At 49.8% G+C, this 25,722-nt stretch overlaps 1 protein-coding gene and 1 long non-coding RNA gene across 3 annotated transcripts in view; one reads left to right on the forward strand and one right to left on the reverse strand.

The window, feature by feature from the left end:
- COL5A1 (collagen type V alpha 1 chain) overlaps window positions 1-25,722 on the forward strand; it is a 133,344-nt gene that overhangs the window by 3,226 nt on the left and 104,396 nt on the right. The window lies entirely within an intron of this gene.
- LOC138119570 (uncharacterized) lies at window positions 8,581-17,275 on the reverse strand. Its single transcript, XR_011155539.1, has 4 exons — window positions 17,170-17,275; window positions 13,796-14,069; window positions 11,051-12,959; window positions 8,581-9,310 (listed from the first exon to the last, which is right to left on the reverse strand). It is a non-coding gene; the product is annotated as an uncharacterized lncRNA (long non-coding RNA).

Below are 25,722 nucleotides of genomic sequence, written 5' to 3' on the forward strand. Positions count from 1 at the left end.
CTGAGGGTGGTAGCACTGCAGGGGTTGTGCTGATATCTCTCAGAACTGGAGGGTGACTCAAACATCTGCTCTCCCAGCTCTGTGGGATGCTGCTGTGGAAGTGGGACCCTGATTTACCTGGGGGTGCCCAGGGGAGTTAATTTGGGTTCCTCTTCCCTGTGTGTGGCTGCAGCAAGTGGTCAGCACAGAATCCCCGAGGCTGGAGAAGACCTCCAGGCTGGAGTTCAGCCTTTGAACGCCACCCAGTTAAAGCCCAGCAAATCACACCTTTATTCAGAAGGGGATTTTCTATTTTATTTATTTTGTTGCTGTCCCAGAGGCCCTGAGTGGCTCAGAGATGTCCCCACCAGCCTGGGCAGCACATGCCTGGCTGCTTTTCCTCTGTCCCCGAGGCTGTGGTCAGCTCCTGCTGCTGTCTGTCCATCTGAGTCCCCATTTCCCTGCCTGTCCCCAGGATCTGCGTTGTCACACCTGCTTTGGGTTAGAGTTGATCTCTGAGATGCGACTGGGGAGCAGGAGGAATTGCTCTGGAACATGCCCAGCGTGAAGAGCCATTTATAGATGTTTTGAGTTCTGTCTGGACTTCAGGAATAATCTGGGAGTGCTTTCCAGGAAAGTGTTCTTCGCTCCGAGGGGTTTATCTGCTGGGGAGTTAAAACTGGCCTTTAATTCTTTCAGTCACTGCTTTTAGTCTCATGTCCTGATCCCTGCACCTGCTCCCTCTGGATCTGGGTGCTGGGGATGCCCTTCCCGAAGTGGGTGTGGATGGATGCTGGTCCCTGTGTAAACGTGGAAGTCTGCACTTGGGAAAACTGCAGGGAGCAAAGAGCTGGGAATGCTTTCACAGGAGCTTTGGGGCTTTCTGGCCCCATCCAGCCCGGCCTGGGGCACTTCCAGGGATCCAGAGGCAGCCACAGCTTCTCTGGGCACCCTGTGCCAGGGCCTCACACCCTCACAGGGGAGGAATTTCTTCCCAATATCCACTCTAAGCCTACTCCCTGTCCATTTGAAGCCATTCCCTCTCATCCAGAGCCCCTCACGAATTTTCTTGTCGACACTTGAAGGGGCTCTGAGGTCTTTCCAGACTCTTTGGGAAGAGCAGTTCCATTTGGATCTGGTGCTCTGCTGTCATGGGAGTTTACTTCGGAGTGCAGCAGCCCCTAGGACAGGGGAAATCCCTGCTGTGTTACCAGGATGAGTGTGGCATTTCACCCCCTCTGTCCATACCTGCCCACATCTCCTCTTGCCTGCTGAGTTTAGCTGGAGTTTGATCCCTGGGATGCAGCTGTTGTTGTATAAAATAGATGATTTTGCAAAGGTAAAAAATATTATTGGGGTCCTCTGGAAAACGCAGTTGTCAGTTTGCAAGATCCAGATTTTGGTAAATGGGAAGTGCTGGTTAAAGTGAGAAGAATTCAAAATCAACCAGGATTACACCCCAAAACACACCTGAGGCTTTTTTCATGCAGGGGAAGAGTTCTCCCCCTCTGTTCCATGCTTTTATCCGGTGCAGACTTCCCATCACACATTTAGGGCTCTGCTGGGTGTCTCTGATATTGCTGCTGTTCAGGATATTTTGGGAATGCTGAGGCCCTGAACAGTCAGCTGCTGGAATTGGGTCAGATTTGAGCTGCAGTATTGGTCCCACAGAAAAATCAGTGCACATCCCTCCTGGAGTTCAGGGTGCTCTTCCTGTGTAAATCCTTGCATTTTAGCCTCTGTTTTGTGTGGAATGTGCCCGTTCTCTTGGATACATGGCAAGGCTGGTGGATAGAAGCAGTACTGGCATGGTGTGGGAGATGCTGTTCCCAAAAAAAGGGGATTCCCCTTGGATCAGCAGCCCGGGGGGGGGCTGATGCCATCAAAGGCATCTCCTGTGCTTCCATCCTTCCTTCCAGGCTCTGGTTCTGCTGAGGTTTGGGGACTTCTCGATGCAAAATCCAACTTTCAGACCTTTAATATATTTTTTTTCTCCATCCTGGTGCTGCCTTTACCTTCTGTTCTTCCAGCTGTTGTTTATCCAGGCAGTGAATTCCCTTTCCTTTGCCCTCCTCTCTTCTTTGGGAGCAGTTTTTTCACTTCCACCCTGGCCTTTATATCAAATATTTTTCTCTTCCCACTAAATCTGATGTGATAGGGACTGAATTTTCAGTCCTTAAAAATACAATAAAACCTTTGTGTGAAACAAAGCAGCACCGAGGATGGGAAGAATGAGCAAAACCAGGAGAACAAAAAAAAAGTAAAATAAAAAGGTTGAGACATGAAAGAATGGAAACATTTTGTTGAAATCTTAATGTTATATGGAAAAAATTGGGTTGGCAACGTGGTATAATTAACCACTGGTTGCTGTTGGCAAGTCCCAAGGCTCTTGAAATTCAGCCTAGCACTGACTGAAGCATCCAAATGATGTCGTGGTTTCTCTGTGGACGTGTCTGGAAAATCTGTGGAACTAAAATAAATAAATGAAGGAACTACACAAAAGGCATTTTTGAGGTCGGTTGTTCCAAGTCTGGGCTCTTTTTTTTTGTTGTTGTTTCTTTCCAGAAGCCAAGAGGATTCTTAACATCATCTGGAAGCTTTCACAATGATGAGATGTCATTTTTTTAGAGGAGAAAAATGGTATTAATGTATTTACAATAGAGTTTTTCTTCAAGTTTGTGTAAGAAGCCTGAGAGAAAAATGGCATTTGTGGGGTTGAGTGAGTGGAGAAGCTGCATCAGGGCTCACTCCTAACCTCTGCTGTGGATTTTCTCCCAGCCCTCAGACAATTCCCTGGATTTCCCATGTCCAGGGGGCTGATCCTGCATCCCTGTGTGGAAGCTGACATTGAGGTGCTGCTTTAACACGATTTTATTGCTGATGTGCCAATAAAATCTTGAGTTCTCAGAGTTCAAAGAGTCTCCTTCCATCCCCGTGCCTCAGGTTGTGTTGGTGATTGATTCTTTCCACTTTAAAATTCTTTTCTTCTTTGGGATATTTTTTTTCCTGTTGGGCCACACCAGTGCCCCTCACACCACAAATCCAGGAGTTTATTTGGATTTTGGCTGGAGATTTGGACAGGTTTTTTACAGATTGTACCAAGACTGTTGTGCTGTTATATTGGCTGGTCTCAGAATCCTTTGGATTAGATCTAGAAAGGAAATTTGGAGCAGAAGATCTCTTGGGCAGCCACAGAAATGGCAGTTTACTGGGCAAAAAGCCCTTTTTGGGGTGCAAATGGGAGTGGGATGTGCTGGATGGTGATGACCTGGGGTTTTGGGGGCTGAGCTGCTGTCACCTGCCCTGGGGTGGTGACATCCAGCTGTTGTCCCCATGCAAAAAGGAATTCCAGTGTTTTACTGAGGGCTCTGCCATGGGCTGAGTGCGTCCATCCCTGGGAGTGAGGTTGGATTTCCGGGAAAGTCTCCCGGGCTCTGCTGTTCTGGAGTCCCTGGGAAAAAGTTTAAAGGCCAAAGCTTAATTTTGCTGTGCTCAGAGCTGGTTTTGCTCTGGTCTGGGTGTCATCAAAGGAGCAGGACACCCTGTTTTCCTAAAAAGGGATGGGATGGATGTTTGGGGGGCCTCTTGTTCTCCTTCACCTCAATGAACACCAGAATGATCTTACCTTAAATTTATTATATACGTTTATTATTAAATTTATTTATTACAAATATTATTAATACACATTTGCCTAAACTCAGCTAAATCTCCCTGTCAGCTCGGGGTGCCATCCCTGCCTGGATCCAGCTGTGCAGCTGCAGCCAGGGCCACGTGAATTCTTTCAGAATAAATAAAGCCAAAAGTGTTTCCTGGGCTCAGCTTTTCAGCAAACTCCTTCAAGCCTTTTTCTTTGCCTTTTTTTTCTGCTCTCACATGCAAAGAAGGGGAGTTTGCAGTGCTCAGGAAGGAGCTGAGTGGGAAAGGAGAGGTCACTGAGGGGTCTGCTGGAGTCAGATTTAGGGACCAGATTTCGTGTTTCTCGTGCCTGTCAGTTGGAGCTGCTGCTTTTGAGTAAGGAAATTCAGGAAGGAGCCACGCTCTGCCTGAGCTCGTGAGCCTGGCTGGCCTCTCCTCCTCTGCTTCTCCTCCCTCCACCCCCTTTTTTGTTTCCAAGACAATACTGGAGTAAGAATTCACTGCAGCTGAATTCCTGGAGATGACACTGCCAGTTTCCCAGGATCTCTCCTCCTCCTGCAGTGTTTTACACAGGGATTTTTGCTGCCACTCAAATGGCAGCTCTCAAATACGAATTTTCAGTTCTCAAATATGAATTAAGCAGTGAGTTTGCATGATTTTGTTTTAATTTTTTTCCTCCTGGATGTGCTGGAATGAGATACCTACTCTGTGTGCTCTTGTCTGCTGCAGGGGAGAGATCTGCTCCGGGGCCTGCAGTTCACCAGCTGAATAATGAAAGCATTGTTTGGGTGCCCTTATTTCCAGCTTGCACCATTAAAAGTGAATGGAAAGGTCAAGGAGATGAGTCACAGTGAACACAAGTGTCATTCTGCTCAGGAGAAACGGGAAAAAGGAGCTGCCCAGCGAGGTGCTTCAGCTGGTGCCAGGCTGCTCTGGTTTGCTGGACTCGCAGGGAGTTTCAAGAGGAAATCTTGGCTGGGATCTGCTGGAGTGTTCAAGCACCTAAAAAACCCAGCGAGGGGCTGGAGCTGGGCTTGGCAGCTGGAGCTGCAGTGGGATCTGGTTGGAAAATCCGGGTGATGCTCTGGAACAGTTGGGCTCCATGCTGGTGGCTTGGAAAACGCAGAGGTGGAGTGGGGAGGGTTGGTAGCTCTTGTTCTACAGCCACTGGCAGCCAGAAGGAAACAATTCCTCCAAATCCATGTGGAAATTCCTAATGCTCAGCCAGAATCACCTTTCCTCTGCTTTTACAGCGAGGGTGGGGTGAGGGGGCTCTCAGGGGACAGGGTCTTGGAGAGGGACTTGGGACGAGGACACAGGGAAAGGCCAAGGAAGTGCCAGAGGGCAGGACTGGATGGGAGAATGGGAAGGAATTCTTCCCTGTGAGGGTGGGGAGGCCCTGGCACAGGGTGCCCAGAGAAGCTGTGGCTGCCCCTGGATCCCTGGAAGTGTCCAAGACCAGGTTGGAACAACCTGGGATAGTGGAAGGTGTCCCTGGATGAGCTTTAAGGTTCCTCCCAACCCAAACCATTGTGCAATTCCATGATTATCCCTGAAGTTCTGGTGAGCAAATGGGTGCACTTGGAGCAGTGGGCCCCCCCTCTGTCCCTGCACCATCCCAGGGAAGGGTTGGAGCAGTGGCACCCCTGGATCTGACGGCACCTGGAGCTGAGCGTGGCCCCGTGCCCTGCCCGGCCCTTTGCAAATGCCCATTTGTAAATGAAGCTTTTTTAATTTCCTGCCCAAAGCCTGATCCAAGAAGCCCCAGGCGGCTGGGGAAGCACTGGCAGAGCCCTGGGAAGGGGAGTGTGGCTCGTGGGCTGCACGTGTGGAAGGGGTGGGGAGCTGGGGGGGCTGTGCCAAGTGGGTGGGATGGGATGGGGACCTGGCCAGAGCTTTTCCCTTTAATTGCTGCTGTAATTGCCCTGGAACAGCAGCAGTGGCCAAGGCACAGAAGGAGTTCAGGGCTTGTTAATGCTTTTTTAATAGGGTGGAGTTGAAGTGCTGGGCTCCTGTACCTGTGGGTTTCCTTTTTCACAGCCTCCGCTGGGCTTATCAGTTTGGCTCATTGCTTTTCCCTGTCCTGGCAAGGAAGCAGCCCCGGTGCATCTGGGATCGTGGTGGGCTGCCACAGCCCTCCCTGCATATTGTCCAGCACTCCTTTGGGGTTTTGGCAGTGTTTGAACCCTGAAAGTGCAGAGGAATCTTGAAATTTTTGATTTCTAGCCATTGGATTTTTCAGTTCTGAAGTCACTCTGCTGGTGTGAAATAGATATTCCTCTGAAAAAGAGCTAAACTTCAGGATCCTGATTTATTCTGCACACTCAAAATGCACCTTCAGTAGAAAACCAGAGGCAACCCTTTTTCTCGTCCCTCTAATCAGAGCTAATTTCCATAAACAACTTTGCAAATGAATTTGCCAGTTCGGTTTTGATCTGAGGTGGCCAAAAATTCTGCCGGAATTCCAGTGGATATCAAATGTCTGGGAACTGGGACTCGTTTGCTGGTGATGCAACAGGATCATGGAATGGTTTGGGCTGGGAGGGTGATGGGTGTGGTGCTGGCTGAGGGCAGGAGCTGATTTTTGGGGGGCTGTGCCTGGTTGTGGGGTGTAACATTGGGATAATAACCTTTGTGCTGGTGTCCTATGGAAATTCAGGATTTCTGCAGAGGGATGAGGGGGTGGGAGGAGTGTTTGGCTGCTGACAGGCACAGAGAGGTGTGGGACAGCAGAGCTGACTGAGGGCAGGAGCTGATTTTCGGGGGGCTGTGCCTGGTTGTGGGATGAAAATTTGGGGTTATAACCTCTGTGCTGGTATCCCATGGAAGTTTAGGATTTGTGCAGAGGGATGTGGGGGGAGTTTGGCTGCTGACTGGCAGGGAGATGGTGGGAGCAGAGCCGGGGTGTGATTCCGTGGGAGACACCTTGAGGCAGGGCAAGAGCCTCCCTGGAAATGCCCCTTGGAGGGTTTTCCCTGGAAAATACGGGGCTGTCCATGCCTCAAATACAGCATCTGCTGCTCAGTGGAAAGCTGTGGATTCCTTGAAGGATCAGCACTGCTCGCCCCAGGTGCCAAGCGCTCATCCTGATGTTTTCCTCATTCCCACTGCGTGTCCTGCCTGGTGTGACAGGGAGAGCAGGTCCCTGAGAGTCCCCCCGTGGTGTCTGTGCTCCAAGAGAGCCACCAGGGTGGGAGGGGGAAGCGGGTTTATCCCTCTGGCACTCGGGATCCGATCGGAAAACTGCGAGGAATGTTCTCTCACCAGGGCTTGCCGGGATCGGGAGAGGCGCATTATCACGTCCTGTGCGCTCGGGGGGAGAGAGTCCCTCACTCTGCCTCTCTCAAATGTTTAAATTAAAACAAGCTGTCTTTTCTGTAACTCTTGGATGCTTTCCCTGCTGACCTCAGGAGCTGGGATGGGAGGAGGAGCCAACAGACCCGAACTGGCTCCGGCTTTTTTATTTCCCCCCCCTTCAAATCCCGGATCCCTGCAGGATGCAGAGCAGCAAAACAATGAGGGCCATATCTGCTCTGGGAACATCCATTTTTCCCAGCTCTGTAATTAGGGAGCTGTATCAGGGAGCTGTGGGGGCTGCTGTCTGCGAGGCTGGGAGGGAGCAGGCACACGCTTTTCCAACCACAGACATTCCCACAGCAGGGGCTGACTGGGAAAGGCTGGGAAGGATCAGCCTCTCACCCCTAAAATGGGAGAGCAAAGCCAAGCTGCTCCAGAGCCTTTGAGCCATTCCCAAAGATGCTGGATGCGGCACTTCCCAGATTCCCAAGGCAGCCGTGCGCTCTGTGCTGGGAATTCTGCTCCAAAGGCTTGGACTCGATGATCCTTAAGATCTGTTCCAACTTCAGTGACTCTGAAAGTCATCCCTGTGCACGGGCCAGGGTTCTGCTCCGACCCTCTGAGGCTCAGGCTGAGTTTTGTCCTGGCCCAGGGCCCCGTGGCTGGGCAGAAATGGGATTTTTTGGGCTCCTTGGCTGTGCCCCAGGCTCTTGCAGCACTGCCCTGGTGCAGGAGCCGTCTACGTGGAGCTGTGGGTGGATCCAGGGCCGGGAGCAGCCTCTGTTGATTTTGGGAATTTGGGCAGGGAAGTAGCACGGCATCATCGCTCCCAAATTACAACACTTCCCTTCATCTCTTCCTGCTGCTGCTCTTGACGTGCTGCCTCTGCTGCCCACAGGAGGTTTTGGGAGTTTTTCCAGCAATTTACAGTCCTGGGTGGGATTCAGGGCAGGAAAAGGCAGTGGGATTTCTTATGGCAATGCGGACTAGGCAGGGATAACTGATGCAGATTTTTGCTATGAAACAGGAACCAGAGCCAAACCCAGAGCTTGGTTTGGGTGTGGAAATACCCATAAAGAACTCTGGGTTCCTCAAAGGGACTTCACAATCCACACCCATAAAGCCCGAGATGCTCTGAGACGGAGTCAGAGCGTGAGTTAAAGATGTTCTGCAGCCTGAGGGGCACTGAGAGCCCAGCAGTGCTTCCCTGCCTGCAGCTCCCTTCTCCAAAGCCTTGGCCAGACAAACCGGGGCCCTCCCTGCCCTGGGGACGCCGATCCCAAATAACGAACAGCCTTGCTGCTAAAAGGAGCACGATCCCTGCGAGCCTGGAAATAGCTGAGCCTCTGCTGCTGGAGCAGAGCTGCCCCATTTTGGTGGCCTGGGATGAAGCTTTTTATGGATTAAGCTGAAACATCTGCCTTTGGGGGAGTGAAATCTGCCCCGTTCTTTGCTTCAATCCAGGGTGGGATTTGGGGCCTGCCCCCGTGGGGCCTGGTGGGGTCAGGTTGATGGTTTTTCTGATGGTGGCAAAATGCCCAAACTCAGTTTTATTCAATGAAAAGGCTAAAAATAGTTGGTGGGGATGAGAGGGAGCTTCTGTGAAACTGAACTGGGTTCTCTGGTGCTGAGTACCAAAAGTGCCCCAGAAATACATTTCAGGGGAGCTTTCCACACTTTCCTTCCAGTTTTATTGAGCCAGGAGTGACAGAGGAGGGAGTGTGGTGCAGGCAGATAGGTCAGGCCTGTGCAGGGTCAGTTGGCACAGGATTAAATGTGAAAAATTCTTTTGGGAAGTCAGGCCTAGTTGGGAATAATCATTGGGGAGCCCTGGAGGTGAAATTACCTGTAAAGGCTCCCAGAGTGGAGGGAAGGGCTGGATGTGAGGCAGGAGCTGCTCTTGAGCTGAATTTGACCTGTAATATCCTGGGTTTTATATAGAATTATTCTATCATTTGTGCATGGCAGTGATGGGCTTACAGCTGGATCTTTTTTCCATCCATGTCCTGGTGGGTTTGGGCAGGAATGGGCAGGAGAAGGGACCAGGATGGGAAGGGGCAGAGTCCTTCCCAAACTCTCACAGGTCAGAGTCCTGCATGCAGCCGATGTTGTGTTTTTCAGGGACGATTTCTCCCTTCTCCTTGCTCTGGAATAATCTCTCAGCATGTTCATGAAGGGATTGCTCTGAGTGCCCTGTCTGCATTTTAAGGACAAAATTTCTTTTCCTGTAGCCATGGAAAGTGTCTCTTCCATCTGAGCTAGGAATGAGGGCACAGAAAATGTGCTCGGATCACTTTTAAGCTGTTGGTATCCCCCAGTACCAGGTTGTTCATATATTGCTTATTTAGCGACGAGGAGGACCTCAAAATGCTCCATGTAGCAATCGATCTTCCTAACTCTAAAAGAGAGGATAAAATACACTGAGAACTCAGCATTTGCCATGTCTCCAGGTTCCCAAGTACTTTCTTCCCTCATTTCTCTCCTTTCACTGTAGCTCATCCATGTGCTGAGTGGTGCCGGCCTGTGCTTGGCTGCAGGGGTTGATGCCTGCAGGTGTCATTTCCCTTCCCCTCCACCAACCACGACTTCTCCCCGTTCCCAAATGATTGCAAGTGTCAGCCTGCTCTTTCCCAGATGCTGGAAGCGTGTTCCTTCCCTCAGTTATCCCAAATGTCAAGCCCAGTGGGATGAGTGCCTCCCAGAGCTGAAGTGACAGAGGGATTCTTGTCTCAGTTTCACCACAACCCCGAGCAGGAGCGGAAAGGCAACCCCAAAACTGTGACCCCAAGCAGGGGAAAAATTGGGATTTGCAGCAGGATGGACCAGCTGTTAATGGGGAAAAATGGGTTTGGGCTTGGTAGGGAGGGAATGGCTGTCAGGGAAGGGGAATTAAATGAGTTTTGTCTTGGATTTCTTCCCAGCTGTGCATGGCAGCTTCCCTGGGAAGGGCCTTGCAGTTCTCCTGCTTGTTCCCTGATGTCCCAGGCGTTCTGTATCCACCCTGAATCCTTTGCCCTTCCTTATCTCTAAGGAAATGATGTTGTGGGGCTTTTTATTTATGCTAATGTCCTGATAAATCCTCAGGCTCTTTGGGGATAGGAATCACCCCAAAAAAGCTTGGACCAGGTGATCTTTGAACCTGATATTCCATAATTCTGTGATAATAATTCCTTAATTGCAGAAGCTGGGCAGGGTTGTGGAGAAGCTGCTCTGGTCAGAAGATGGCAAAACTCCGGGGATTAATGCTGGATTTGGGTGCCCAAGTTGGGGCAGGACTGAATTTCAGCTTAAACAACTCTGAAGGAAAGCTCTGAGTTCTTGGCACACCTGGAATTTGGGGTGGGTGAGTCTCCTGTGGCAATGGAAGCAGTCCCAGAGAATTCCCATGTTTCAGTCCTGGCTCTGGGAATTCTGCAGAGCTCCAGGGAGTTGCTTGGCATTTAGTGCAGCCCCTGGGTGAGAGGCAGAGTGGAGAGGCTTCCTAGGAACTGTAACCCTGCCTGTGCTTCAATGTGTTTATTTTGCACCCTGCCTTTTGCTTCATTCCATGTCCTTGGAAGGGCTTTTCTGGAGAATTCCTTCCAATGATCCCTTGCATTTCTCAGACACACTTCTCCCTCTTTTCTGGTGATACCTTGCAGTGTTATTTCAGTTGGCCATTCACCTTGGGGAAATGCCAGCGGAGAACTCCCGTGCCTAATTTAGGACTCCTCATTTTTAACCTCACATTCCCAACACTCTCTGGGCTGATCCTTCCCCTTCCTCATGGCCATTTTTTAATCATCCCAACATTATCCCAGCCCTGCCTTGCTTTACCACCCCCACAAAAATAATCGGCCCCATCTCCTTTCGCCCGCTATTGTTCCTCTCTTTTGTGCTAGGTACAGTAATGCCCCTGAGCTACCCCTGCTTCCCATCCCTCTCACAAAGAACCTCTTTTCTCCTGCCTTCTGGGGCTTTGGGGCTCTGCAAAGGACCCTTGGCTCTAGAGGAAAAGAGCCCCTGCCTTTTTGTGGCTGTCACTTTTCCTCTCTCCTTTAATTAGACTTGATCCCGCTCGTCTTTTGGTTTCCCTTTGACCCCGCTTTTTTCCTGCGGGGAGGGAAGTTTTGGAGGAGTTTATCAGCTCCATTCCTACCTGGCTCACACAAATCTTCTCCCTCATGGGTTAGGTTGGGAAGAACTTTAACTGCAAGGCTCCAAACTCTCCCAAATATTTCCCGTTTGTGGGGTTGCACACTTGGAGTCCAGGTCGTCTTTCCAGCTCTTTGCGTGGCTCCCACAAATTTTTGCCTCCCTGAAGGTGTTGGTGCTGCTGTCACCACTGAAAGCAAAATATTCATACTGGTGGCACCTCCCCTCCTCCTGGCTGGCTGCTTTTCCAAACAAAGGACCTGACATTTCCTCATGCACCCCATTCATGTGCTGAGACCTTTCTCCAGGTGGAGGATCTCTCTCCCTGCAGTGATTTTCTCCTCCTGGTGGGATTCCAAGGGAGTGCTGCTGATTTACCCCACGCCAGGATCTGCTCTGTGGCACAGCTGAGCTGTTTTCCCACCTCATCAATATCTCATTACTCCAAATCCCCTTTTTGCTGCTGATCAGAGCCCTGGCACTCCTCCAGGCACAGATTTGGGTGGGAAAGCATTCCCAGCTCTGTTTTCAGCAGCCAGGCTGGGGCAGCATCCCTCAGACACCTTTATCATCCATTCCACACCGTGCTTGACCTGTCAGCCCAAGTCCTTGCAATATCTCTGCAGATCCAGCTTCAAAATTAAAAGCCTCTCGTCCCTCTGCCTGCCTGTGCTGCTGCCTTGGGGTGGGACCTGTGGCACTGCTGCCACACGCAGCAGGGGTGTCAAGGGCTGGCTGGGTTTCCAAAATCATCTTGGACTCAGCTGTCATAGAACAGAACTATTTAGGCTGGAAAAGTCCTCCCAATGCCACCACTAAACCATGTCCCAAAGTGTTCTGTCCTTCCAGAGCATCCCAGTCAGCACTGGGAGGAGATTTCTCATCCTGGTTCCTTTGCCTGGATGATCCTTTTGAGTGCCAGGCTGTGCCTGGCACAGGAGAACAGTGCCACATCCTGTTGAACCTCGGTGTTTTCCAAAGCCAAACCCCGCTCTGAGGTGCGGAACAGCTGCTCCAGGAGAAAACCTGGAGGTGAGTTTGGCACAGCCAGCTCTGGGCAGGGAGGTGACAACAGCTTTGTGTGGATTTTGGGAGCAGATTCCTGTCCCTCGTCTGCTCCACCAGCCTGGGGTGGTGTTTAGAAGTGCCCCAGGGCAATGGGGATGTTGGTGGCCACCCCCAGGGAATGACAGAGTCATCCCAGGGCTCTGCTGGAGGCTGGGAAGTTGAGGCAGCTTCTGGTGCTTTGGGAAAGTTTCTGATGCTTTTGGGGCTGAAAAACTTCCCGTTTCAGGTTTATAAAGCACATGCTTAGTTAACACTTAATGACTACTGTGGGTGATTAAGGAGAGCTTTATTGGTTGCTCAGGTCAGCAGGGCTAATATTCAGAGCTGCTCAGGAGCTTGCTCTTCGCTCTCCCTGACTTCTGCTCGAGGCTGCTGGTGTTATCACCCTGCTTATCAGAACAGAGGAAAATTAATTCAGCAGGAGATTTTGGGAGCCTTTCAAGCAATTAAAGGGATAATGTCAAGGTAAATGCCCCGTGCTGTGGAGAGAGCAGTTGAAGAAGTGGTTAATGTCTCAGGGTATTGATTTCTTTGCTACTTTTCACTCATCTGTTTTTAACCTGCTGCTCATTTGCACCCTTTGGAAGGCTGAGAATGATGTGGGCTCTGCTTGTGCTGTACTCAAGACACGGGCAGAGAACAAATCAACCCCAATGTGTTCAGTCCAGCAAAGTGGGATTAATCCTTTGGAGCCAAAAATCTCCTGTGGGGCTGCAGAATTCAGTGCAGGAGCAAAATCCCTCGGTCCTGGAGCTTGGGACGCTGATTTTGCTGCTGGAGGTGCCCGAGGTTGAGGTGTTGGATCTTGTTGGTGTCTCTGTGCTGTGATTTCACTGCTCAGCACCCTGGAAATGAAAGTTTCTGTGTTCAAATGGGATTTTTTTGTTGCCCATCTCTCAGGGCCAGGTTCTGCCAGCCTCGTTAAGGAATTGCCATAGAACAAATTGGGGTTGTGGGAAAGCAGAGCTGTATATTCCTCCTCAGTGGGGTGTAGGGCCTGGAAGAGTTCTGTGGGGAGTATCTGGCTGTGCTGGGCTTCTGCACAAAAGCTCCCCTCTAAAAGCAGATTTATTTACAGAGCTGGGGGTTATTTGTTTCCCTTGGGAGAAATCAGTTGTCTGATGGCAAACAGGCTCTTCAGTGTTAACAAAAAAGCAAAATAAAGTCAAAAAACCCCAGTTTTTAGTGGCCAGCCGATCAAGGTGGTGTTTTTGTGCTCTTTATAGAGTGTCTCTCTAGCTGTCTGTGCCCTGGAAGCTCAGAACCGTCTGAGAACTTCTTGTTCCTCAAATAAAATCCTGAATTCCTTCTCAAATTTGGCACTATTTTAGGTCAGGGGACATCAGGAAAGGGACCCTACACCATCTAAGTTACCTGCTTGCAGATAAGAAGGCAGAAGTATAATTTTCTGGGACCACTGGGACTATGTTTGTATAAGGATACAAAAACCAAATCATTATAATCCTAGAGATGCTAAAAATTGCTATAAATTTCAGTCTGCAAATATTAAATCAAAGTCATGGCTGAGCTCTTTAAGCCTGGTTCTAAGAGGTCCTGCCATGAACCAGTTCCAGGCAAGGAAAAATGAACTGGAATCAGTGTTTCCCAACCCAAGAGTTTTATTTTGCTTACAGCCCCAAAAAGATGCCGTGGAGACAGAAATACAAAGTCCTTTCCTTACCTACAGAAAAATGGGACACTGCTCACCCCAGGAACGAGGAAATCCTCAGCTGGTTCCAACAGCAGCTCCCAACACAGAATTTGTGCCATTTTCCTCTCTCCACATCCATCCTGGGGCTGGGAAGATCAGCACGAGGGCTGAGGAATTTTCTTGCTGTTCCAGCTTAGCTTTACAACCCCAGAGAATTCCATTTCTCTCCTTCCCCAGCCGTGCTCAAATGTTGCTTTCACTTCCATGAATCCCACCCAGAAAAGCCTCGGGAGCACAGTGAAACCTGGGGGGAAAAAAAGAAGGAAAAAGGTTATTTAGAGAGTGATTATGAGTTTTTCAGTCATCCTTTGCTGGACACCAGCTCATGGAATAATGTGGGGAGGGAGAGGGAGCCACATCCTCTGAGCTCCACCTGCAGATTGAGGGAGCAAATGTGGTCACTGGTCCTTCCCTGCAAGGTAGTGATGGGAATATTCAGTTTTATCTCGTTTTTAATGGATGCCAAAAACTTGGAAGGGATTTAGGAACGAGCACTTGAAGCAGTGGAGAGAATATTGAGTTTTATCTCTTTAAAAATAGATTTGACAAAATTGGAAGGGATTTAGGAACCAGCACCCAAAGCAGTGATGGGAATATTGTGTTTTATCTCCTTTTTAAGATATTTCACAAAATTGGAAGGGATTTAGGAACGAGCATTTGAAGCAGTGGTGGGAATGTTGAGTTTTATTTCTTTTTAAAATATATTTCACAAAATTGGAGGGGATTTAGGAACCAACACCGAAAGCAGTGGTGGGAATATTGAGTTTTATCTGTTTTTAAATATATTTCACAAAATTAGAAGGGATTTAGGAACCAGCACTTGAAGCAGTGGAGAGAATGTTCTGTTCTATCTCTTTTTTAATAGATCTGACAAAATTGGAAGGGATTTAGGAATGAACACTTGAAGCAGCGGTGGGAATATTGTGGTTTATCACTTCTTAAATGTATTTCACAAAGTTGGAAGGGATTTAGGAAGCAGCACCTGAGGCAGTGGTGGGGTTTGGAGGCTGGACTTGCAGGGACTCTCTGGAGGGGAAAGTCCTCCCGTGAGACTCAGCACGAAGGGATTGAAGCGTTGAGGATCTGCTCAGATTGGTGAATTCAGTCCCACCTTGGGTGGGACTTGAGAGCCCAGCTGTGCTCTGGGTGCCCCGCAGGAATTCCGGGAAAGGCTCATCCCAGAAGCAGCTCTGTGAAGCAGAGAGGCATAAAAATGCCAATTCCTGGGTCACAGCCTGAAACAGGCACGAGTGGGCATTTCTGTGCCTTTGCCCATCAATTTTCCATTTCCCAGAGGAGGCAGAGCCATTCCTGCTCCATCCCCTTGTCCCAGTCCCCTGAGGATTTTCCCAGGGGAGCAGGAGGGCCGGGCCATCAGCCCCACTTCTCCCAGCAGCACTGACAAGGAGAGCTCAGTGGTTTTTAGAACTGTCATTGGCCCCTAATTAGATGCTTGATGCCAAAGTAACGATCATAAAAGGCTCTTTATTTCAAACAAACCCATGTGAATAATTATGTAAATATTTGTCTGGGCCAGGCTTGGGTTGAGTCCTGGGAAAGCTTTTTGGATGAGGATCTTGGATATTTCTTGTTGGCTTTAATAGGAGCATATTTCAGTTTGTTAGATGCTATCTTTGGGTTTGAGTCCTCCTGGGTGGATAATGGGAGACCTGAAATGACATCTCAGCTCTTAAAGGCAGCAGATATTTCCAGTGTCCCAGTCACCTTGTAACCAGTTTAATAGGGAATATCTGAAAGGAGGGAAGGGAAAGAACGTGCAGCTGTGACCCAAATTTCCTAAAATCAGCCCTTTGTCCCCCCTTGAAACCCCATTGTGGCAGCTGTGGGTTGAAGCCAGGATTTTATAGGGATATGGGTGAGGAAAGATCCAGCAGCTCTTGGAAATGGTAGCGAGGGATGGGTTTTGGGGTGGCTTTGCTGCCCGGGAGAGGTTTGGATCCCCATGGAGGGGTTTGGATCCCATGGGAAGGGTTTTCATCCCCGTGGAGAGGTTTGGATCCCCATGGAGGGGTTTGGATCCCATGGGAAGGGTTTTCATCCCCGTGGAGAGGTTTGGATACTCATGGAGGGCTTTGGATCCCCATGCAGAGAGAATTGGATCCCCACAGAGGGATCCAAAACCGTGCAGAGGTTTGTATCCCATGGAGGGTTTTGTGTCCCCACGGAGAGGTTCGTATCCCATGGCAGGTGGGATGGGGAGGGAGGAGCCGGCTAATTAGCCGGGTAATTAGCTCTGATTTGGCTCCTGAGTGCTGTTTGTAATGCAGATGCCGCTCGGGGGAGGTTAATGGGGTTGCCTTTCTCCCCTAATGACCGAGGAGCAGAGATCACAAAGCTCTGTCAAGGCTGAAGAGGAGTTTCCTGGCGCTGCCCTAATCCCTCTGGATGTGCTCAGTTAATGGGAATAAACCCTCTCCCTGAGCCAGGGGATGGCTGGGGAGGAACCGCGGAGGTTTGAGTGTAAAACCCCACCAAAATGTGCCATTTCTGAACGTGGGCAGCAGGGAAATACACCCTGTACCCGTGGTTTATTTATAGTGGGAGACAGGGAAGGAGTGGGAGCTGGATGTTGTGCTTGGATGAGCCTCTCCTGCATGTTTGGGATCACCAGATTCTATATTATTATAAAAAACCTCCACTGGCCTAAAGTAAAATAACATTCCCTGGTGATGTTCGAAAATAAATCCATTTAAACACCTAATTGGGAACAAGACCTGCTGGATAAATGTGGATTAGAAGTGAGAAAATCCCTGGGAACAGGGAATTTAAGTGGTGAATGTCTCCCTGCTCCCAAAAACATCCCTTGAGGGTATCTCAGCTCCTTGGGGGCTGAGAATGGATGGAGCTCTGGTTAATTCTGGGCTTTTTTTCCTCCTGCTCTTCCCTTGAAAGCAGCACCTGTGTGGTGCAGTGTGGGTTATATAAACTCAGGAATTAATGCTCCGGAGAAAACTTTGGGAAACAAGCTTCAGAAACACTTTTCATGAAGTCAAGCAGGTATTAATTTGAAATTTGCCTGCTGGCTGTATTTTTGAGGAGAATCAGATATGAACTGAATGCTCCGAGTTGGTTGGTTTAAGCATCTGAGGGAAATAATTGGTTTTACATTTCTCTCCCCGTGTCGAAATATTGGAGCATAGAGTAGGGCTGGAAATAATTCAGTGTTGGGCTTCTTTTAAATCATCAAATGAAATATTTAAAAATGAAATTACTTCTGCCTGCTCCCATTAACTTTGCAGACAACTCAAAAACCCGCAGTGCATGAAAATGAGTCTTTAGCTTCCGAATTCCTGTATTTTTGGGAGCATCCCAGCCGGGCTTACCTGGGCGTGGGGCAGTGCCCCACGGGGGATTTGCTGCCTTTGAAGTGGTGATGTGATGTGCGAGGCCTGGCTTGAGCTGGGTTTAGCGGGCTGGAAGTGATGCTGATTCTGCAGGTGCTTGTGTTAATGTGATTAATTAAGCTCAGGGCTGGCCCAGCCACCCGGCAAAGGGCTGGGCACGGCTCTGGGAAGGCTGGAGAGAGGGGATTATCCCACGGTCGTTCCTGTTCCCCAGAGTTTTGGCTGCTTTTTCCAGATTTGTTGGTCTAGATAAAAGATGCTGCCTGTCCCTCTCGTCCCCTGTGTCCTCACACCACAGCTCCAGCCGTGGTTGTTGCACATCCTGCTCCGATTTCTTCAGCATCTCCCACTTCCCCTGAGTGCTGCTGGAAGATGCTGAGAGGGAGCAGAGTCCTTTGCCGTGGTGTTTCCCTCGGCACCAAGTTCCATTTAAAGGTGGCTTGATGATCATTTTGATACCCCAGAAGTGCCGAGAGGTGCGGTGTTGGTTATCCCGTAAGGCTGCGGGCCGCTCCTGTTGGCTCCTGGAGCATCCTGCTGTGCTTCCCTGGCACAGGAGTGGGGGGAAAAAAGCCCAAATTGTTGCTCACTCTGTTCCCAAAGTGCCCTGACACCCACGGAGGCTGCTGGCTGCCTGCCAGCATCCCATAGAAACCCCACAGGGATGGGCTGGGATTTCCTGGGTGGAGGCCACCACTCAGTGAGTAGGATGGCTCCAGCCTGGTGCAGTTCCCACCCCAGTGACACCCTTGGGATGCAGGGAGACCATCAGCCACATAAAACGAGCCAGAGGGCTGCAGGGAATTGATTTTGCAGGAAACCCCTGGTTTAGCTGGTGAATTTTGTTCCTTTTTGGGAGGTTTTGAGAGAGGCCATGAGGAGGAGGCCGCTGCTCCCGCTGCCTCTGACAAGGCTCTTAGGCCAGGTCTCCTTTGTTCCTTCCCCTTCTCTGGGAGATGATCCTGCCAGCTTTGGATGCTTCCTTGCAGGAATAACAGTTCTGCACCCCATTAAAACTGATTGCAAAGCTTCTTGTTGATCTTCATGTGCCGCAAGCTCAGGCCCTAATTAAGCCTTGCAGGGCTTTAAGTGGTTGATTATTACAAATTGCTTTGAAAATGTAGCTGCTGTCCCTGTGCCAGATTGTCTGGGAACACTGGGACTCTTCAGAGCAAAGATAAAATGTTGAAATTTCCTCTTCCACCTTCAAGTGCACCTGAGTCCATTGCTTAGGAGTGAGTCTCATGGCAGTGGAGAGAAACTGGGAAGAATTTATTCCTCATTTCCCATCTAAACCTGCCCTCTGTGAGTTCAAAGCAATTCTCCCTTGTCAAAAGTCCTGGAAAACCTCAATGTTTCACTTGCAGAGGAGGTGCCAAGGTTTTCCTTGGGAAGAATGGCAGACTCCTTGGATGTGATTTCCATCTCTTGCTGGTCCATCTCCACATGCTCCCTGAGGGCTGAGGCAATCCAGGGGCCTTGCAATGATTTTAAAGTGAGGTTTTATGTAAAAAAACAGAGCCTGGGGGTGGGAGGGACAGGGCTTGCATCCCTTTAGGGCTGGTTTTAAGGAGCTGCTCCTAAACCCAGCTCCCTGTAAGAGCTCTCAGTGAATCATTCCGAAGATGGGGTCCTGCTCCATCATCGTTTCCATCTGTGGAGCTACTGAGGGTGTGAGTTTGGAGCTTCCACAGCTCCCAAAATTCCAGCCTCCATTCACCCTCAGTCGTTCAAAGGGCAAGACTCCTGCCAGTAAAGAAATTTGGGCTGGACCACTTCCCAAAATGTCACAGTGACCCAGAAATACTTGCTCCATGTGGAGGGGGGAGCTTGGAAAGCTCTCCTGGATCAGGGCTGGCTGGGATGGGACAGGATGGGAGCAGCCCCGTGGGCAGGGTGGGATGTGAGGAGAGCAAGGACGGCCCCTGGAGCTGGTGATTCACCTCATTCCTCCGATCCCGCTGTCAGGGTGAGCTCCTAAAAACTCCCAGGACACTGAACAGTCACTGATGTGGGTCAGAGGGTGACCCGGCTTCACTCGGGCTCTGCCCTAAAAGGCTTTGTGCTTTGCTTGTTCCATGGATGGGGCTTTTCCTTCAGCAAGGAGGAATTTGTGCCCTGGACCTGCCTTGGGGCCAGCTGGGGAAACCCAGGGAGAATCCCACTGATCCCTGCCCACGAGCAGGGAAAGGGAAATGCTGTGCATTGCCTTTGCACCCTCAGACCTGCCCTTTTAGGGACCCCACCACCCTCTTGCCCTGGTCCCTGGGGTTTTCTCATTGCTTTTTCCTGGGATTTGTGGTTATGGGCGGCAGCAGATCCTTGAAAGTGGCAAAATACCCAGTGTGGGTGCTGTTGTCCTGGAGCAGCTGCTGTCCCCAAGTGTCCAGGGATGGATTTGTCCCTTGGCTGTGCAGGGACATGTCCTGGCTCCCAGGCTGGCGTGGGACAGGGATTTTCCTGGCCAGATCTGTTCCAGGAAAAGCCCATCCTCCTCCTCTGAGCCATCCCTTTACTGATGGATTCTTTTTTTCCTCCTCCCAGGGGAGAATCCCAAATCCTCAGCTCTTAAAATGTGTGGAATTTTTGCTGCCCTTGAACAGGGCTGGGATTTCCCCCCAAATCCTCAGCATTTGCCTCATTTCTGGGCATTGTATCTGTAAGTTTTGCATGGAATTTGCAGCAGATTGTTTAATTATATTCCATGAAGGAAAACCTTGCTCTTTGCTCACTGTTAGCTATGTTAGAAACCCAAATGATTGATTATTTAAAAAAAAATTTAAAAAAAGGATTTCTGCTCAAAGGAACAGGGATTATTTGATTCTTTGAGTTTAATGGAGTCTCTGAGCTGCTCCAGTGTCAGTTCTGGGTTTCTTTCTTTTCCTTTTGGGATTATACCTAGGATCCTTCCAATCTGACCCTGCACAATGGTTTCCTTTGTTCCCAGTTGGGACTATTTGGGCTTTTTTAAAAGAAAAAATAAATAAATAAGGGGATGTCATGAGTCATTGGTGAAATATTCTGCAATCTGGAGCAGTGTGAATTGACACAGCTCTGTGGCAGCTCTTGGGAGGAGCAGATGAGCCCTGACCCCTTCCGTAGCTGGGTTTTTTTTATTCCCTCTATTCTGCCCCTTCCTAGGGAACAAACTTCAGTCCTGCAGCTCACATTCCTCGATTCTCCTGCTTAAAATGCCTTTTCTCTTTGCCCAAATAAATAATTGTGGTTTACTGGGCTGCTGGGGTGCTGAAGGATTTAAGAGGCTCTGTAAAGCCCATCCAAAGGATGCTGGAGCAACAGCAACTGGTGCCTGATATCCTTATTTTGGGCCCTGGTTTGTATTTTAGCCTCTGCCACCCTGTTTTAGTCAGTTATCCCAGGGCTGCAGCTGGGTCAGCTGTGGTGAAAAGTGTTTAGATAAGGAATCAAAATTGTTGAAATCCCAGAAGCCTGAAAAGGAGACTCCCAGCTCCATTGAAAAAGCATCACTAAGGGGAAGCTGCTTCCAGTCCTCACTTATTTCTTATGCATCTGACACAGGAACTCTAGGGATAATAAAATAGAATATACCTAAATTAGGATATAATGTATAAATACCTCTTTGTATTTAATTCCAAATCTAAGCCCAGATGTTCCTGTCAGCCTCTGGGGAGTGAGAAACCTGGAGCCCAGGGAAAGGGCTCTGCCCTGCCTGGGTCCAAAGGCAATAACTGAGTGTTTATGTAGGGCCAAGAATATCTTGGAAAAGTACTTAAAGAAGCCAAGGCTGGTAGAGCTGGAAGGGGAAGGGTTTCCTTGGAGCAATGTGGAGCTGCAGTCCCTCTGTCGTGGGAATTCTCAGCTCCCTCATGGAGGGACCCCGACCTTGGATGGGTTTTCCAGGTTAGGATTAAAGCTTTGGGATCACAGATGGCTCCTTCTGTCCCTCAGCAGCTGCTCTGACCCCTCCTGCTTTGGGGTTCTGCTGGAAAACACCTTTTGCCTTAAAAATATGGAACAGCCTGTGTGTGAGGGTGGGGAGGCCTGGCACAGGCTGTGCAGAGAAATTGTGGATTCCCCATCCCTGCAAGAGTCCAAGGCCAGGCTGGATGGGTCTTGGAGCAACCTGGGATAGTGGAAGGTGTCTTGAAATTCTTTTCAAGGAGATGCTGCTCCTGAAATAATCCTTATTCCCTTTATTTGCTGTCACTGCTTGCTGGGAGAGAAACGACAAATTTCTGTTGCTTGTTCCTCTAAGGAGGCTTTACATCCCAGCAAATCCACATCCCTGCTGCTGGGATGCGAATCCCCAGCCTGGTGGGACTGGTGGTAAAGGATGAGGAAGTTGCAGAGGGCACCTGGAATGAGCTGGGAATGGTTATTCATCCTTCCCCTTACGGCCTCACACCACTGCACATAAACCACAGCGTGACTGAGAGCTGCAGCATTAAGTCCTGGAGGTCTTTGGGATGTCCTCTGGCTGCTCCAAAAGTGAATATGGAAGAAAATTCTCCTGTTCCAGGCTGCTGACCCCTTCTGCAGACCCCCAAATGTCTCAGTTGTGGCGTTAACACAACAACAGGGCAGCTGTGCACTGGAAATTTGTGTCTCAAGATGAAATTTTATCACTTTGAAGGGTGGTGGAAGGCAAAAAATTGAAGAAAGATTCCAGGAGATCCCATAAATTTTGTCACAGAATCCCAGACCGGTTTGGCTTGGGAGGGACCTTAAAGCTCATCTCATTCCACCCTTGCCATGGGCAGGGTCATAGACCAGGTTGGGCAGAGCTCAGCTTTAGAATTCCCTGGAATCCAGACCGTGCTCTTTTTAGAAGCCTGGCTTTTCCTTTCATCCGGTGCTGCCCAGTTCAGTGCACTGGGAGAACTGGGACAACACAGGGAGTGTCTGTTCCCAGCACTGGTGATCCTCAGGAGCTGCAGCCCTCAGCTCAGTGACAAGTCTAAACACAGTGGCTTTCCTTGGGGATCAGCATTTCATTAATGACCTTGAAAAATGTGATTTGTTGGGAGGTTTGGTGCCTGTGATTCAGGAATTTTTCACACGCTGGGAACACGGAGATGCACAAGGAACACACAAGTGACTCACAGCAGTGCTTTGGGGTTGTTCAAGAGCTTTGCTTCAGGTGTTAAAAACTATTATTACAGGCATAAATATGGCTTAGATTAATGACTGCTGGCTGAGGCTGGGATTTGCAGAGCAGGAGCTGCAGCTCCATCTTACACTGAATTTCAAGATCAACATTTCCATTGGGTTCTTGAGATTTTCTGGGGGGGTTGTTTGGGGTTGTTTTGGTTTGTTTGGGGTTGTTTTGGTTTGGTTTGATGTTGTTTTGTTGGGCTTTTTTGAGGGGTGAATACTATTTAATTATTTTCCTTATTTTCATGCTGCTCCATCTTCCTTTTAAGAGCATCAAGCTGGGGAGCTGGTGGTGTGTGCCCTCCTTGGGCTGACCCCCTGAGCCCTTGCAGGAGTGCCCGAGGACAGGACAGCATTCCCTGTGGGATGCCTTGGCCAGGGAAGATGGAGGAAAAACCAAAAATTAGGATGGGAAATCAAATAATTTAACTTTTGGATAATGGTTGAGTGGAGAAAGCGTTTCCCTGCCCTTCCCTGCAGTGGCTGAAGCAGGGCTGGTTGTGCTGTGCTCTGTGACTGACAGGTGTAATGGACTGAAGTAAAATCCTTGTTTGTTACTGCACATATCCTGAAGGAGCAGCAGGGTTTAAGGCATCTTCTCCTCTAAAAATTTGTCTTAAAGAACAATCAGGGGAAGGAGAGTTGGAAATGGGGTTTGCCCCTGGGCAGGGGGGGTTTGGTGGGCTCAGATATCCACTGGTGGATGTTGATGCCAGCTTAAATTCTGGTTTCCTTTGGAGTTCTGGAGGGATTTTTCTGCTCTTGGCTGAGTCCAAGAGGGTGGTTTGGCTGTAGTGGTGGCAGGTGGATGTCCAGCCCAAAGCCAGGGGTTTGTGTCAAAGAATCCTGCTTGGTTTGCTCTAATATTGAAAGGAGAGAAAGAAAAAGTCTCTGTTGGCCGCTGCCGGGTCAGGGCAGAGTGATAAACTTCATATCAGCAGCCTCTGATCCAGGTTTTAACAGGTGTTTAAGGAGCTGGGAATCAGGTGATCACAGAAAGATTGTAGTTAATTGTGGTGGTGGAGGAATTGGGGATTTAATTCCTCTTTTTGCCACTGTTGGTTCTTCATTGGGTCATTCACAGAATCACCAAATCACAGAGTGGTGAGGGTCCCATGGGCAGGGACACCTTCCACCAGCCCAGGTGGCTCCAAGTCCTGTCCAACCTGGCCTTGGACACTTCCAGGGATGGGACAATCACTTTGTTCCCCATTTCCCTGGAAATGAAGAAAAGCCAGACTTCTGGCACTAATTTTTATCCCTCTGTCCCTTCCTCCAATGCTCTGCACTGTTATTTCTGCTCTGGGCATTGCAGAGCCCGCTCGGGCCCTGCCACCTCTGCTGAGTTAAAATGGGAAGTCAGGCTCCTTTTTAGTCTTAATCAAGGACTTTGCAGATTTTTGGGGCAGCCTCTGGTCTGATTTTGGTAAAATTTGGGGTGTTTGGGGTTTGGCTCTCTGTGTGCTGGGCATATTGAGCCAGCAGGGGCTGAGCTGGTGCCTCGGGGGAGCTCTGTGCACCTCGAGCAGAGAATGTTCCTGTGTGAGATGCTGCATAGGGATGTTATTCATGACACAGAGAGTGAAAAGGAAGCTTTCATAAAGCCACAGCTCGTTCAGCTCTCGGCTGAAGGCCAAGCCCAGAGCAAACCTGTAAGAAATCCCCTGGAATTCAGTCAGTCAGGTCTCTGTCCTCCTGTACACGGTGTCCTTGCAGCTCCTACAGGAGATTGCTGCGCTTGGATTTGGAAAAATCCTGTGGAAATAACTGAAGTGCGTGGCTGGGCAGGAGTGAGAGCTGCTGCTGTGTGCAGCTCATCTTTGTGGGCAGCGCTGGGGCTTTTCCTGCTGCTGAAATGCTGCTCCGTGAAGAGGGGGCTGTGGGGCTTTGGCTGGCTCCTCACCTCCTCTCTGATTTCCAGGAGAGGTGGGACACTGGCAACAGAGGATTCCCTCTCCTGCTGGTCACCTGCCTGCTTTACAGCTGCTTTGTGCAGCGCCAGACTGGTTTTCTGCTTTCATAGCTCGCTCTGCCCTAATTCATCATCGTTCTGGAGGCACAGAGGATCTTCCTGGGGAATGAAGATGAATTGCAGGGTTTGGAGGCAGTGCAGGTGCCTGGATCGTCCTTTAGGGATGAGAAGGGCTGCACCAGGGCACTGGGGGTGGGTTGGGATTGCTCAGACGGCTCCAGGCAGGGGCTGGAGCTCCAGACCTGTGGCTGGTGGGCTCCTGGAGGGGTTCCAGTCCCCCACTGAGGCTCCATCACTTCCCTGTGACCGCTGCAGGGGCACTTTTGCCCCCACAGATAAATCCATGCAGAGGATGGATTCCTCTGCAGATGTTCCTATTCCTGCAAGCACCTCTGGATGTGCACACAGAGCTCCAACCCCCCACACCTGGCACGGGGACCCAGCTGATGTCAGGAGTCTGGAATTCACATCTCTTCCCCTTGCCTGTGCCTTTCCCCCCCTTCTCCTCCCTAAATAAATGTTGGAGGCAGCTTAGGAGCTGGCTGCTCTGCAGCTCTTGGAGCACAGGGTTGTGACTGGAAGCAGGGATGGACTTTTATTGCATTTTGGTTGCCTGAACGCGACTCAGGCTGTAGATGTGCAGGTATTTTGTGTGGAATAAAACGTGGTTGAAGGCAGGGGGAAGATCCAAGTGGCAAGGACAGCTCAGACAAACGTGTCATCCATGCACAGCCTGATGAGGATGAGGGATGAGGAAATATTCCAGCTGTTGGCTGCTCAGGCCAGGCTCCCTCAGCTCCTTTATTATCTGCACCGTTCCCTTGGCTTTGCCATGTGTTTGTAATCTCTCATGGAGGGCCCAGTTTCTCAGGATTCTGGAAACTTTTCAAAGCTGCCTAACAATGGACATCAATTTTCCATGCAAACATTGGGCTGAGCTTCTTGTAACCAAAACTTCTGATACTGGAAAAGGTCTGTCTGTGCTCTCTCTTCCCACTGCTGTTTGTGCTCAGTGCTCGTGGACACGGTGCTGCCCTTCCCCATGGATGCAGCCAGGTGGGATGGGGAAGAGAATCAGAAAAAGGGAGGAAAAAAAAGTAATTGTGGGTTGAGATAAAGGTGGTTTAATAGGTAAAGCAGGGCAAATAAAGCAAGGAATTCTTCTCCCTCCCCATGGGCATGGAAAGCAGGGCTTTAGCGCAGATAATGATTTTTTTGGGAAGACAAACACCATCAGTTCAAGTGTCCCCCTCTTTTTCCCACTCTCCACCATGGCATGGAATATCCCTTGGATCAATGTCCCCTCCCAGCTCCTTGTGCACCCCCAGCCTGATGAAAGAGGAACAGAAAATCCTTTGGCTCTGTGCAAGCCCTGCCCAGCAGTGATGAACACATCCCTGTGTTATCAGCCCTGTGTTCAGCCC

Source organism: Aphelocoma coerulescens, chromosome 17 (assembly GCF_041296385.1).
Source record: "Aphelocoma coerulescens isolate FSJ_1873_10779 chromosome 17, UR_Acoe_1.0, whole genome shotgun sequence".
In the NCBI taxonomy this organism is placed as follows: Eukaryota; Metazoa; Chordata; class Aves; order Passeriformes; family Corvidae; genus Aphelocoma; species Aphelocoma coerulescens.